This window comes from Drosophila ficusphila, unplaced genomic scaffold (assembly GCF_018152265.1).
Source record: "Drosophila ficusphila isolate 14025-0441.05 unplaced genomic scaffold, ASM1815226v1 contig_198, whole genome shotgun sequence".
Lineage (NCBI taxonomy): Eukaryota > Metazoa > Arthropoda > Insecta > Diptera > Drosophilidae > Drosophila > Drosophila ficusphila.
This window is the reverse complement of record NW_025064092.1, coordinates 10,564,900-10,577,663: the sequence shown is the minus strand read 5'-3', so window position 1 is coordinate 10,577,663 and position 12,764 is coordinate 10,564,900.

The window sequence follows — 12,764 nt, the reverse complement described above, 5'->3', positions numbered from 1 at the left end:
TTTTGTGGCTCTGGCTCCCTTTGATAAGTCAATCATGCCACAAGTGCCACATTCGAGTGTTGCTGCTGTTTTGCTCTTCTCTGGCATTGTTTGTTTGGATCTGCAACATAAAGCAAACGCACTTTGATGGGGCCCTCCCTTTGTTGGGCTTATTGTCCTTTGATATCCTTCGATGATGACCTCTTTGATGACCATCGCTGGCGTTTGCATGACATCTCCATTTGTTTCGGATTTAAATACTAACTCCTTTTGTGCCGTGCGAAACCCACTGAAGATCCACCAGGATCGACCCATTAACTCATCATAAACCTACAACATCTGGCTGTGAGGGTGAAGTAATTTGCTTCCACTTAACAGCGGCTTTAAATTTTTCAAACCTATTCCCTTTCAAATCAAAAAAAAATAATGTTAAAAACTCAAAGATGCCTTATGTTTTAATGTTTTAATTAATCTGAAAAGTTAATTAGCAGAATGCTTGACAATATCAAAATAAATACAAAAATTTGAAACATGTTCTAAAACATAGTTTTAAGGCAATCTTAATCCCCATATGCCCCCAATTAAATGCAATCTCGACTCGATCGTCTTCGTTGAGTGGTGCAAATATTTTTTCACAGCTATTAAAGTGTAATTTGAAGAGCGAAATGTTTTGCGTTTTGCGATCTGGGCAGCGTAAAAACCGTTGTTGCAACGATCTTATCGCCAGAGCCGAACCGGATTATTTTTCAGGGGGCAAACGTAAACGCAAAGTAACACCCAAATAAGTGAGGAGCCCAACTAAATGGGGACTTTTGCGCGGCAACTTGAGCATTCAACAATTTAATTAAAATGAAATTTCCGAATCACATTCTGTGGAAGCCAAGGAGCGGGAGGGGAGGAGGAGGAGAATAACTGATCTTGGCAGCAGGTTGATCGTGATTGCGAGACTTGCCGCCAAAGCCTTGCACCTCCGATATTCCACGGGCTAAGCCAAGCCAAGCCACTTCCCCAACTGCTGACGATGATCAATGATCGCTGAGCCGACCGACGACGAGTTCCCAGATCTCGATCTCTGGGCATCCTCTCCACGGATTCGAGTTTGCTATAGCATACTATATATATATATATATATATATGGCGCATTACAGCCCAGGCATTACGTGTATCTGGCGTTGTCATCGTGCCAGTTTACCCGCATATTATTAATTGGATAGCCATAGTTGCGATCTCCACTAGAATTTATGTGTTAATTTGTCTCGCCGCCAACTGTTGATTTATTTCTGCCAGCTCTGCTTTGCTCTGCTTAATGCCTTTTAGCGGTATTTTTTCTGTGATTATTGCCCTCCTCTGGTTGCTCTTATCAGACCGTTGTGACCGACCACTGGCGAAGGGCCGCGGCAATTTGTTGGCCGCCTGCCAGACGACCGACCAGCGACATAATCATTTTTCCGCCGCCGCTGCAATTTGTATTGTTCGCATAATTAAATTGACGCTTGACATTCCAGCCTGGCCAACGCTGGTCCACTCCGCTGACATTGACACGCGCAGACTTCACACTGCTCAAAAGTCGTAGGAAGGGTTCTTTAAATTCGAAACATGTATTTCTTCTCCAGAAGGTTTTTGATTTTCCAAAACAAATCTTATTCATTATATTAAAAAAATATAACATTTAAAAACTTTACAATATGGAAAGTTTATTCATCAAAGTGTTGCACCTTTAAGAACTCTTCATTATTTTTTGCTCAGTGCCTCGGCTGAAACTTATTCGATCGCAACTCCATCTGCGAGTCCGACTAGTTGGTATAATTAGCGACGATTAAACACTTGTCGGTCCCACCCAGCTGCGGTTGAGAACAAAAGCATTTTAGAGCTTTTGTCGGTCGGCTCTTTTGCTATTTTGCTACTTTGCTGCCAGGCTGCTTGGCTGCCAGACTGCTTTTGCTATTTCGCCTCGGACCCAATGGAATTTGTCAAGCGCAAGGACACATTGCTGTTGGCAATTAGGCGCCCGCCGCTCCTCCATTGAATGGCAATTGTTGTCAGGCTTGTTTGATTAGTCTGTAATTGGTGGACGCGAACGGGATCGGGATCGGGATCGGGTTCTTCTGGCCCCGGTCTCGCGAACTCGAAACCCAAAGATCGATCGACGTAAATACTTAATTATGAATTTATTGATTTTAATGAACATTATCAATTTGCCTTATTGCCATATGGAAAATGGGTCCGCGGACAGGAGACAAAGCATTTCAACAAAATATTAATCAAGTGTGTGGCGCGATCAAGGTCGCCATCCATGGCGCATAATGACAGGCTGCAACTGCCGATCTGCTTCGATCTGAGATTTTGCGAACTGGAACTGCAACTTGGCTCGTTCTTTACTCGCTCCATCCACTCGACTACACAGAAAGAATACTGGCTTTGCATCCGTTTTATATTCGAAGCATTCCAATTGATTGGTAAGTGTTTTCTTCGGTGCACTAGTTGGCTCTTGGCAACAGATTGAAGTTCATCAGCGACATCCATTAGTAATCTATAGCTCGCCCGATGATCGCTGGCGGTAGCGCCCTAATAGAAGATCGCCAACGATCAATTTGCCCCTTAAAGGTACACAATTAGGCTACCGAATGGGTGGGAAAAGGGGTTGGAGCCTTAAATACCCTGGCAGATCGCTCGTTCCTATAAGGCAGATAAGGTGTGGATAGTTTTCCGCGGAGGTTGCTGAATCGCGTTCGACATTGTAGGATAATTGGCCAGCTGGCTTTCAATTACAATCGAAGGCTGCTATTAAGGCAAGTTGAATTGCCCGAACTAAGAAATGCTTAAAATCTTTGAATTGCCTGTCAACTGCCCTATACATTATTGATTTTACTGGGCGGGCAAGGATATATATGGAGTGGGTGATCTACAATCTTCAACAAGTAACCCCAAGTGTCAGCCAAAGTCGATATGCATTTGGCTTGTCGAAAGCTGAGCAAACACACAGGGACGTCGGACTAGGGCAAGGCAGTGCAAACAAATAGACAAACACGAGTTCGAGTATCTGGATCTTTGTCTGTGTAGCCGTGAGGTAGCAAAGGACACACACGCGTGTCCTGGACAAGCTGCAACTGCCACAGGAAGACGTGCCAATGTGCAACGCGTGCGCCTGTCTCGAGTGATAAGGCCTCAAACACACATTTGCCCATATATCATACTATACATGTATACATGGAAGGAATACCCAGCCGAAGGACACGAAGAAAATATTAATTTACATTAGGCAGAATATCAGCTGCCCGCTGGCATAGAAAGGGTACAAGGTCCTTAAGAAGAAGGCATACACTTAAAAAAATATATGTTCAAGTTCACAAATTCCAGACAATAAACTAAAAAAATAAATTTTTTTTTTTATTATAAATTATATTATTTATTATTATATAATATTAATACACAAATTCAATATATGTTCATATATGTTCACAAATTCCAGACAATAAACTACAAAAATAAATTTTATTTTTTATTATAAATTATGTTATTATTAGGTAAATTTTGTAAAAATATTTTAATACAAACCAACAAGAACCAACAGTAAGGATAATTTTTTTCCAGTATATTAAGGTGGGTGCCTAAGACACAAAATCAGAATGCATCTGCAGTCCTGGCACGCACGCCAAAAAATAAATATGAGAACCAGGCATTTGCTAACCCCATCGCACACACACCTTGCACACACACCTTTCGTCGCACCTTGGACCCTTTAACCCAGTGACATAAGAGTCGCGTCGACGAACGGGAACTGGTACTATTCTATCGGCGGGATCGGGGAAACGGAATCGGAATCGAATCGAAATCAAGGAGCAAATGCCAGTTGACAAAGCACGCCCCCGACATGTGCAACGATTTTTGCAGCTTGCAGCGATTAGGAATCTGAATCTGAATCTGAATCTGAATCCAAAACAGAAACAGATCGATTCAACAGGAAGGATAAAAGGGTTTCCTCTTCGGACTTGGCCTGCTGCAATATGCTGATGGCAACAATGTTGCGGCACAGGGTGATAAAAGATAGATATTGAAGGCAGGTGAGGTTGCGTTGTGTGTTTAGTACACAGCTACAAATACTCTATGTATATTTTCAGAAATCAGTTTTAGTAGAAATAAGTTAATTTCTCAAGATGCAGATATTTTAATGAAATCAGCGATTTGGCTTATTAGCCATGCCAAGCTATTTATAGTATTTGAAATTCTCCTAGTTAGAGCATAAAGCTCTCTTAGTATTATCTTACTGACGGTGCTCCATAAACTGTTTGCTTTTCGGCCCAGTTCATCCCGCATTTATGGAACGCAAGATAGCTAGATGCATTTGTCATAATTGCTCAAGGGACTCGGGGAGGTGAAACGAAGACGGTTTTATGCATCTTGCGGTGGTCTCTCGGTGGTCTGATCCACTGGGATCTGGGATCTCTGGATCTCTGGATCTCTGCGGATTTGCATTACGCGCAGCCGCAAATGATGCAAATTTTCTTAGAGATTGCCGCTAAGATTAGGCAAGAGATCCTGGCGGCTTAGCCGCAACTAAATGCGGCTTAAACAATTTTCTTAGGCGTGAGATTTTCATTAAGATCTGTTTCTGTTTCTGGTTCTTCTGGTTGGTTCGCCCGCCCGTCTATTTACATTATTGGTGTGAGTGGTGTTGTCGGCGAAATTTCAAAACCCGCTTCCCCGGAAAAACAGAGGCTGAGGCTGATGCTGAAACTGAACAAAAAGAAACACAATGATCGGTAGGTTTTCCAGCGGGTTTTCCTTTGCCCGGTCAGGTCAGGTCTTTTCTGTCCGGCTGCCAGGATACCAGGATATGTGCGTGTCTGCGGATTTGTTTGCATGCAAAACAGTCTGCAGACGCAGACGTGTGTGTGTGTGTGTGTGTTTGAAACCTAAAACCCTGACCACAAAAGTCAGTCCACAATGCCAGCGCTGCGGAATGGAATGAATACCCTCGGAATATCACAAATACTATATATATATCCTCTGGAATTATTACCAAAGAAACCAGAGGTCCAAATGGCCGCGGGACATTCTGGGCTGGCTGCCAAAATAATTAAGTCGTTTTCTCCGACAATTAAATAATTCTGCAAATCGCTCCAAACGTTCTGAACGCTGAACTTTCTGTTGTGGCTCCCTGTTTTTATTTTTGTTCGTCTCCCGCGAAATGCCTGCGAAATTTGTTTAATTGCGTTTTGGCTGGGAGCGACAGTTTAACATACGAGATGCAAGATGCGGCCCAGCGTGAGAAAAATGCATAATTTTTGTAATGTGATTTCGTTTTGGGAGCCGGCCAACCCATCGCACATTCATCATGGATCACGCAGGACAGTGGGTTAAAATGTTGGTCTTTTCAAGTTATAAATTTGATTTTTAATACTAAAAATAACAATGAAAAATTGATTTAAAAATTAAGCTTTACCTCGCAATAGTCAATGATAATTCAGACAAAAAAAATGCGATAATCCTTTTCGGTTTGTGACCACTGTGACGTGTGGCGCTGGCTTTCACTGGCGTTGGCAGTCGGCGACTACTGTGCCACGCCCCCCATTTTGGGTACAAAGGCGGTCGCATAATTACACTTTTGTTTTACATTTCCAGCCAGCGAATTCCAGGAGCTGAGCTGTCCACGTCGAAATATCCAGCAGTTGCCAATGCCAGCTGGTCAACTTCTTGGCCAGCCTCGGGCGTGAGTCGCAATCCTCGGCGGAAAATACAAATGCCCTTTGCCGAAGAGTGTGTGTTTGTGTGTGTTGTGTCTCTGGACAATTGTCATGGGCTTTGTGTTGCCCTTTGTGTCCTGGCACTCATTGTCTTCTATCTTCGAGCCACTCGAAAGCCATTGGAATCTGATTTGTGGGCGGACGCGTCATAGAAATCGCCTTTGACCTACGACTTCGGCCTCTTTCTTCGACGGTTTGTCAAAGGCAATTAGGACTCTTTGACCCAAAGGCGTGTGCAAAGCGGTTTAGGGCGAATAATGTTGAGCTCCGTTGATCTAGTTAGCGATCGCAATTGAACAGAATTGGGTTACCCGGCGGTTTGTCAACATGTCTGGGATTCTTGACTTTGTCACCCTGTTGATCCATATCCGATTTTGCGGTTTAGTTCGTGCCACCTGTGGCCGCTGATTAGCCTTTCAAAGTCGCTCACCTCTTTGTGGATTGAACAGAATCTACATCTACAAAATTCATGCATTTCTTTTGCATTTATCAAAAGAGGGAAAAACAGAAAAACAAAGCCAGAAGCCGTCTCGACTTTGAGTCGTCTGCATCAAATCAATCAAATTGATGCGCTTCGATCGGGGAATATTTAAGCTAACAAAGTTGAAACCTACGGACTATCGTCTTTCTTGGTGATGCTTATAATCATACAAAATTAAGGGGTAAGAAAACCCCTCTTTTCCTGCTTACTTCTTGATCGGAATTTTGAAATTATTTATATCCAGTACATGACCATAGTATAGATCTTAAAAATGTCTGTCATTTATTTCTTTGAAACAGAAGTACCATACAATTTCGACATAAAAACAATGGGTATCGTTTAGTACAAATCCTAACCTTTTCTCCCTCAGGTTCTCCACTCAATGTTTCTTCCGTTTTAGCATAAAAGCAATCATAATCCGCACACACTGAGCGCTGACAAAAAGTTGTCAATTAAGTTCATCAAGAGCGCATGGCAAGGACCCAATCCCAATCCCAATCCCAATTCCGAAACCCCGATCCTCTGATCCTCTGGCTGTATATACATATGTTAATGGAACCGGCATGTAGTCAAATGGAGCAGCCACTGGATCCTCTGTTCTTCGGTTGCTGTCTTCAGGGTCTCAGGTTACACAGAGAAAATATATATATTAATTCTACCCCATTAGGTGCACTTTGGTAGATTCGGTTTTATAGATTGTTTAAATAATTCTAATCCTACAGTATTTGTCAAGAAAAATACAAATGTTTGTCCAAAGGAATTTATGTGATGTAGCTAATATTATGCTATATCAGTTTTTCTTTCCGTGTGGATATCTTCTGGACGTGGATGTCGTCACCACCCAGGCAGCGAGCGCATTTATTATGATTGCATTTTGGCCAAAAATGTTTTTTTTTTGCCCTGCTGATGTTGTTATTGGTGTCCCGCTGCTTAGTAAAATGAGACATCAGTTTGGTTTAGTCTCTGGGACTCGCGACCCTATCATCCTCCAGCAAACTGGATTAACTTGGCTACCGGTTGGTACTTCTTCTCATGCCAGTCTCATTTGGGTGGGCGCACTTGCTCTTGTTATTGTTGATAATGATGATGCTGTAGCCGCTGTTCCCTGGCTGTTGTTGTTTCTGCATGTAATACTCGAAAGGGGAAAATTTCCTCTCGAGAAATAATAAAAAGGGATCCACTTCATGGCTCCCACAACTCGCAACTGTGAGAAAAAGCGAGCCAGCAGCAGCAGCAGGAGTTTTAATGTCTTCATTACGCGATACCCAGCGAAAAAGACAGCTATATGGGAGAAGCGAGGACCGCGACTTCTGCTACATATTGTTTATTTATGAATGTCATTCAATTTATTATATCATTGTATATTTGAGCCGAGTTGCGTTGAGAGGGAAATGAACGCACAGATCTGGAATCTCTTGTGTCCGGTGCGCGGTCCTCAGTCCTCAGTCCTCAGTCCTTAGTCTCCCAGTCTCCAGTCTGTCCAGAATTCAGAATCCAGACTCTGGAGGAAAGGGAGCTGACCAGATATCGCGAAACGAGCATCATCATCATCTTTCTCCTCCACACTAACGGGCTTTTGTGGCAGAGCCTCGTCGTCTTGTCTTCGGAGCTGGACATTTCTGAACATTGGTTATCGTTCTGCCATTCGGCCATTTGCATCACTGACCAGCCCAATTGGATCGGAGGTGCTCCAATCTTGAGGATAGAATGGAACAAGCTTGACAATAGAACTTTCATATAAGAATATACCATTGAATATTCATTTTATACATATTAGATTTTTTTAAAAATTGATTCGCTGCTCTTTAAATACAATTAATCTCCTATTTTTGAACCAATTTGCAGTGCTAATGCTGCCGATATATTCCTGGCTAACTGCAGTGGTATTTAGTTCTCTACTCCATAGAGCATCTCTGAGTCACGTTGTCCAACCGAATCACTGCACTCGGCGATTTAAACTCGTTTCTCTTCTGGTTAGTTGCTCGTTTAGCGCAATGTTCTGATCGCTGCCGCTGCCCGATTATTGTATATCATCATGCCGGCGATTCCTCGATTCCTCGATTCGTTCCGTTGCGTTCCGTTTCGATGCGGCTCCTCCGTCGATCCGCGACAAGTTGTCAATGTTTTTAAGTCTCTGTGTATATGGGGCCTCCTCCCTCGCTGCGACTGTCGCTGTATTGCATAAGATAATTGGTGATTTTCATATCGATTTATGCTTCCGCTGCAGCGACAGCGACTTATTCTCCTACTCCACTCCTACGGTGGACATTTGGACATTTAACCATTTAGCCATTTAACCATTTGGCAATTAGAGAGCGTTTTACGCTCAGCAGGAGCGAACCAAAACAATAATTAAATCATAAATTTCCTCGCTTAGATTCTGAGGGCAGTGTGGTCACGCCTCCCGAACTACGACTAAGCTAAATCAACGTCAACACTTGGGAATTTATTGCTCTATTTGGTGAAAGTTCGGCCGAATCGAATCATAATAATAAAATAAAGTCACACGCCCCCCAAATAAGAACTGAACCCAAGGAAAGGGGCACTGGGAAAAATTGGAAAATCTTTTTTAATTTTTAACTAAAAATCTTATTTTGGTTCGGAAATATTTTAAGACAACTGACTTTGAAGATGTGGGGAATAATCTTTTCTCTATAATATATATATATATTATATACTTTATGCAAACAAAATACATTTCTTGATGAGTTTTTCCAAGTGCAGGCACCAGATTTGAGTGTTAGATAGCCCTTAGTGCGAGTCCTAGTTGCGGTCGAAGATTTTGGCTGCAGCGGGTCAAACGTTTTGTAAACAATTCCGAAACAAAACGCCCGCTGCGATCACGTTTCACTTTCTCTTTGGATCGCGAAAGGGTGGACCTGCAGCCGCGGGATCAATTCGATTGGATGGGTGAAATATATATAAAAGATGCAGGGAACGTTGTTCTCGGAAGGCCGGGATGATGGCTTGTTAATGGCATTTTATGGTGCCTCATAATCAGCGCAATTATGTTGCATTTTTGAATTCCGAGAGCTAACAAGTGCCGCGAGTTCTGTGGCCTTTTCCTTTGTTGCGCGCCGACCGATGGCGTCGTCGGCTGGTTTTTGAGTTTTCCAGTGTGCCAGTGTGCCTCGGTCGCAGTTATTCGGCATTCGGTGGCATATCCTTGTTATCCTGGCCAACAACCGCAAATGTGCTAACGAATCTTGCCGCCGACGCGACCCGCACTCCTCGCCCAATTAACGCGAAACCCAAAACTGGAAATTGTCGGGGAGAGGCGTTAAACGATCTCGCACCTCCGCCGCTGACTTGGCAGAAAATTAAGTAAAAAATGGCTCTCTAGCTCTCGATCAACTTTAATTCCTTAGTATTTTCTTCGGAGTCTTGAAAGGCAATTGCAAGTGTGCTCCTCAGTTGGTTCCTGCCACCTTTTAGTTTCCACCTTCAGCAGAAATCTTCTTCTGGGTGGTGATCGTGTCCAGTTGCTTGTTGGCTGCCCCCAAAAGCCGCGGGCTTACAAGATCGCCGAAGTGATCGACACTAATCCGCTGCAGAATCCGCTTACTGACAGTCCGTGTCATGGTGGCAAGTCGATCCGATCGCACTAAGGAGTTGTTGAGTGACCGACCGACCGGCTGACAAGTGAGCGGATTGCAGAGGATTGCTAATTAAATGCAATCGATGCCCGAGAAAGTTTCGGATGTAAGCCCACCATATTTACATTTACCTTTAACAAGTGGGTTTTTTTTATATATATATTTTCAAATAATTTTCGAACAAAAGGTATTCATTATTAGTGTTTCATTTGTTAACGATCCACAGTCGAGGTTTATTTTTAATTGATATCACTTGTTGCACAAGTCAACTTTTGTGCCCCTGATAAAGTCATTATTCACGATTATCCAATTGACTGGATGCTAACAATCCTTGCTAGTTATCCTGCGGCTTTTCGATCCACTTCTTTGTTCGATTGCGGCATTTCTATTCATTTCTCTTTTATTGTCGTTAACCGCTTTCGAATTTCGAATCGCGCTGCATTGATCCCATTAGTACGCCCCATTTAACACCTTTTTGTGGCGGATCAGGTGCACGGCGCCTTTGATCTCGGACCGCAGGAGCGTGAAAAAGGATATTTGTTAGGCTATAGTTACCACGGTGATCTAAGGATCTTTTGTCCTTGAACTGCACGCCCCAATAGCGTGTAGTTCAAGGTGTAGTTTATCCACTAATGATACCATGGAAATCGATTCCCACGATTCCTATTATAGACACAACCGATTTCAGTTCATTGGCCAAATATTTGCATAAGCCTCTGCGGAAACCGGAAATCGAATCGCCGAGAGATCGATTCCCAAGTTAGCGGTTTTCACAGCTAAACAAACACGAAGGATACGACGAGAGGAAGTCCTGTGCAGATCAACCCACATCAAAAAAGAAATAAATCCAGACAAGCAACAGATTTCCGATCGATCCATTGAATCAAAATTGATTTTTACGCCCACCAAACGAACTCATTTCGACCTCAGCTCATCAGCATAACAATCAAACTCCCGAAACCCTTTTGGCGCTTCCACGCCCTTTTTCGTTACCTTTCGGAATTCGCCTGTTCTGTTTTTATATTTCCATTTTTCACACCACTCCTCAGAGATCCACCTGTTGAAAAAAAGAAGTGGCGGTTAAAAATGAATTGGAGGCCTAGGCCATTAAAAATGACTTTTTCGTAGAAACGAACGCATCGAATGTGTTCGATTTGCTTAATTGAATTTTCGTATACCAGGTGGAGGAATCGGGGCATCGCAGGGAAGAGGGAAGGAATCAGAGGAGGATGCTGCTGTTTTAATAGATTCACACGCACGTCAGCCTCGTATTTAAGGATCGGGGCGAATTGGGAAGGCTCGACTGTTTGTAGAACGGTGCATATACAACTATGTGGAACGATCAGGCAGGCAGGAACTGAAAAAATATGCACACATTAGCGGAAATATTCTGTACTTCCCTGGATAAGCAAATATATAGAGAGATTCTTTGTCATGGAAAAGTAAATTGTGAACCGGAGGTAGCCGTCCTCGATCATCAGTTTATAGCGGATTTATCTTTGGGGTAGAAAATATTATATTTAAAAACACTTAGCGGTGGTAGCCAACTTCGAATGCTTTTGTTCTTTGCTACTTGGCGCTTGTGATGTCGGCGGGACCTGCTTTGAAGCCCTTGCATTTTGTAGTTTGCAGTTGTTCAGGGGAAAAAATTGCACGAAATTCTTCGGCAACTATTATTCGTAATGGACATTCAATTGAGGGGCTGCCCACTGACTTCAACCGAACGCGCTGTCCGACTTGAAAGTGCCGAAGTCTGTGGCTTCTGCTCCTGCCGCGTGTCGGTGCCGATGATGAGGAATGAGGAATGAGGAAACCCCCGGAAAATCTTCGGTTGCCGGATCAATTAGAAACACACGTCTGTGGGGTGCAACCTCTGAAGAGGCTTACAAACGCCTTACGCCAATTCCCTTTCAAATCGGACAGAGCCTTATGTAATTTGCGTTGACTACTTTTCATTAACATTGTTGCACTCACAATGGCAGTGGGACTCTCTGTTTCCTGGCATTATCCTCGCAAGCCACGTGCAAAAAAGGATGTGTTTGTTTTGTTCTCGGTTTCTCGGACATTCGCCGCATGCTGCGTTGAGGACAATTGCCGGTCCAAAAATCATATGCATAACTGTCACACAATATCCAGTGTCGTCGGCCAGAGAGACTAACTGTCTCAGTGCATCGCAGCTGGAGGCGAGATCTCTGAAAAACTGGCTTATGCAATGGGTCATCATCGGCTTCAACGGAAGCAGCTTCAAAGTGCCCGTCTTGTACTGGTGACCTTCGAGGAGGAGGCTTCGGCCCAGTAACGCAAGTCGTCTGTCACGGGCGCGGTCATAACATTTCATTGCCATAATTTCTTATGCAAATATCCTGTGGCAGCGTCGCGAATTTATTAATTACTCGCCAAATGCCCGGAACAACTCGCTATGCGGGATAAAGTCGGTGGCTCTTATGAAGACACTGTGAAAAAATATGTGTAGGGCTTAATAATGCATAATAATGCATAAAACATAAAATACTAAGAAATGCAAACTCGGACAATAATCATTTTCTGCTAGTGTGCTCAGCTACCGGTTGAGACGGACGGGGCGCCTCGGCACATAGTGGTATCTCCCGAAAATCTTCCTTCCATCTCAAAAAAAAATATATCCCACGTCTGTGTGTGTATAATTAAAATGTTCAAAAAAAGCGACAGTGTTCATTTTTTCATCATAAATTTCAAAAAGATTGCCATTTTGGCGCTGGACGCGCGCGTCTCCCATTTGAAGTAAACCGCGGCGGCAATGACAACGAAGTCCGAAGATCGGGGATCTCGACGATGTGGACTGGACCACATTTAATTGGCATCGGCTGCAACCCGTTTTTGCTGTTTTCCACTTTATATACATTTTTTCATTTTTTCATTTTTTCCCTTGCTGCTCTGCTCTGCCCGTGTGCTTTTTGTTTTTTCGAGTAATTTTCAAATCAAACC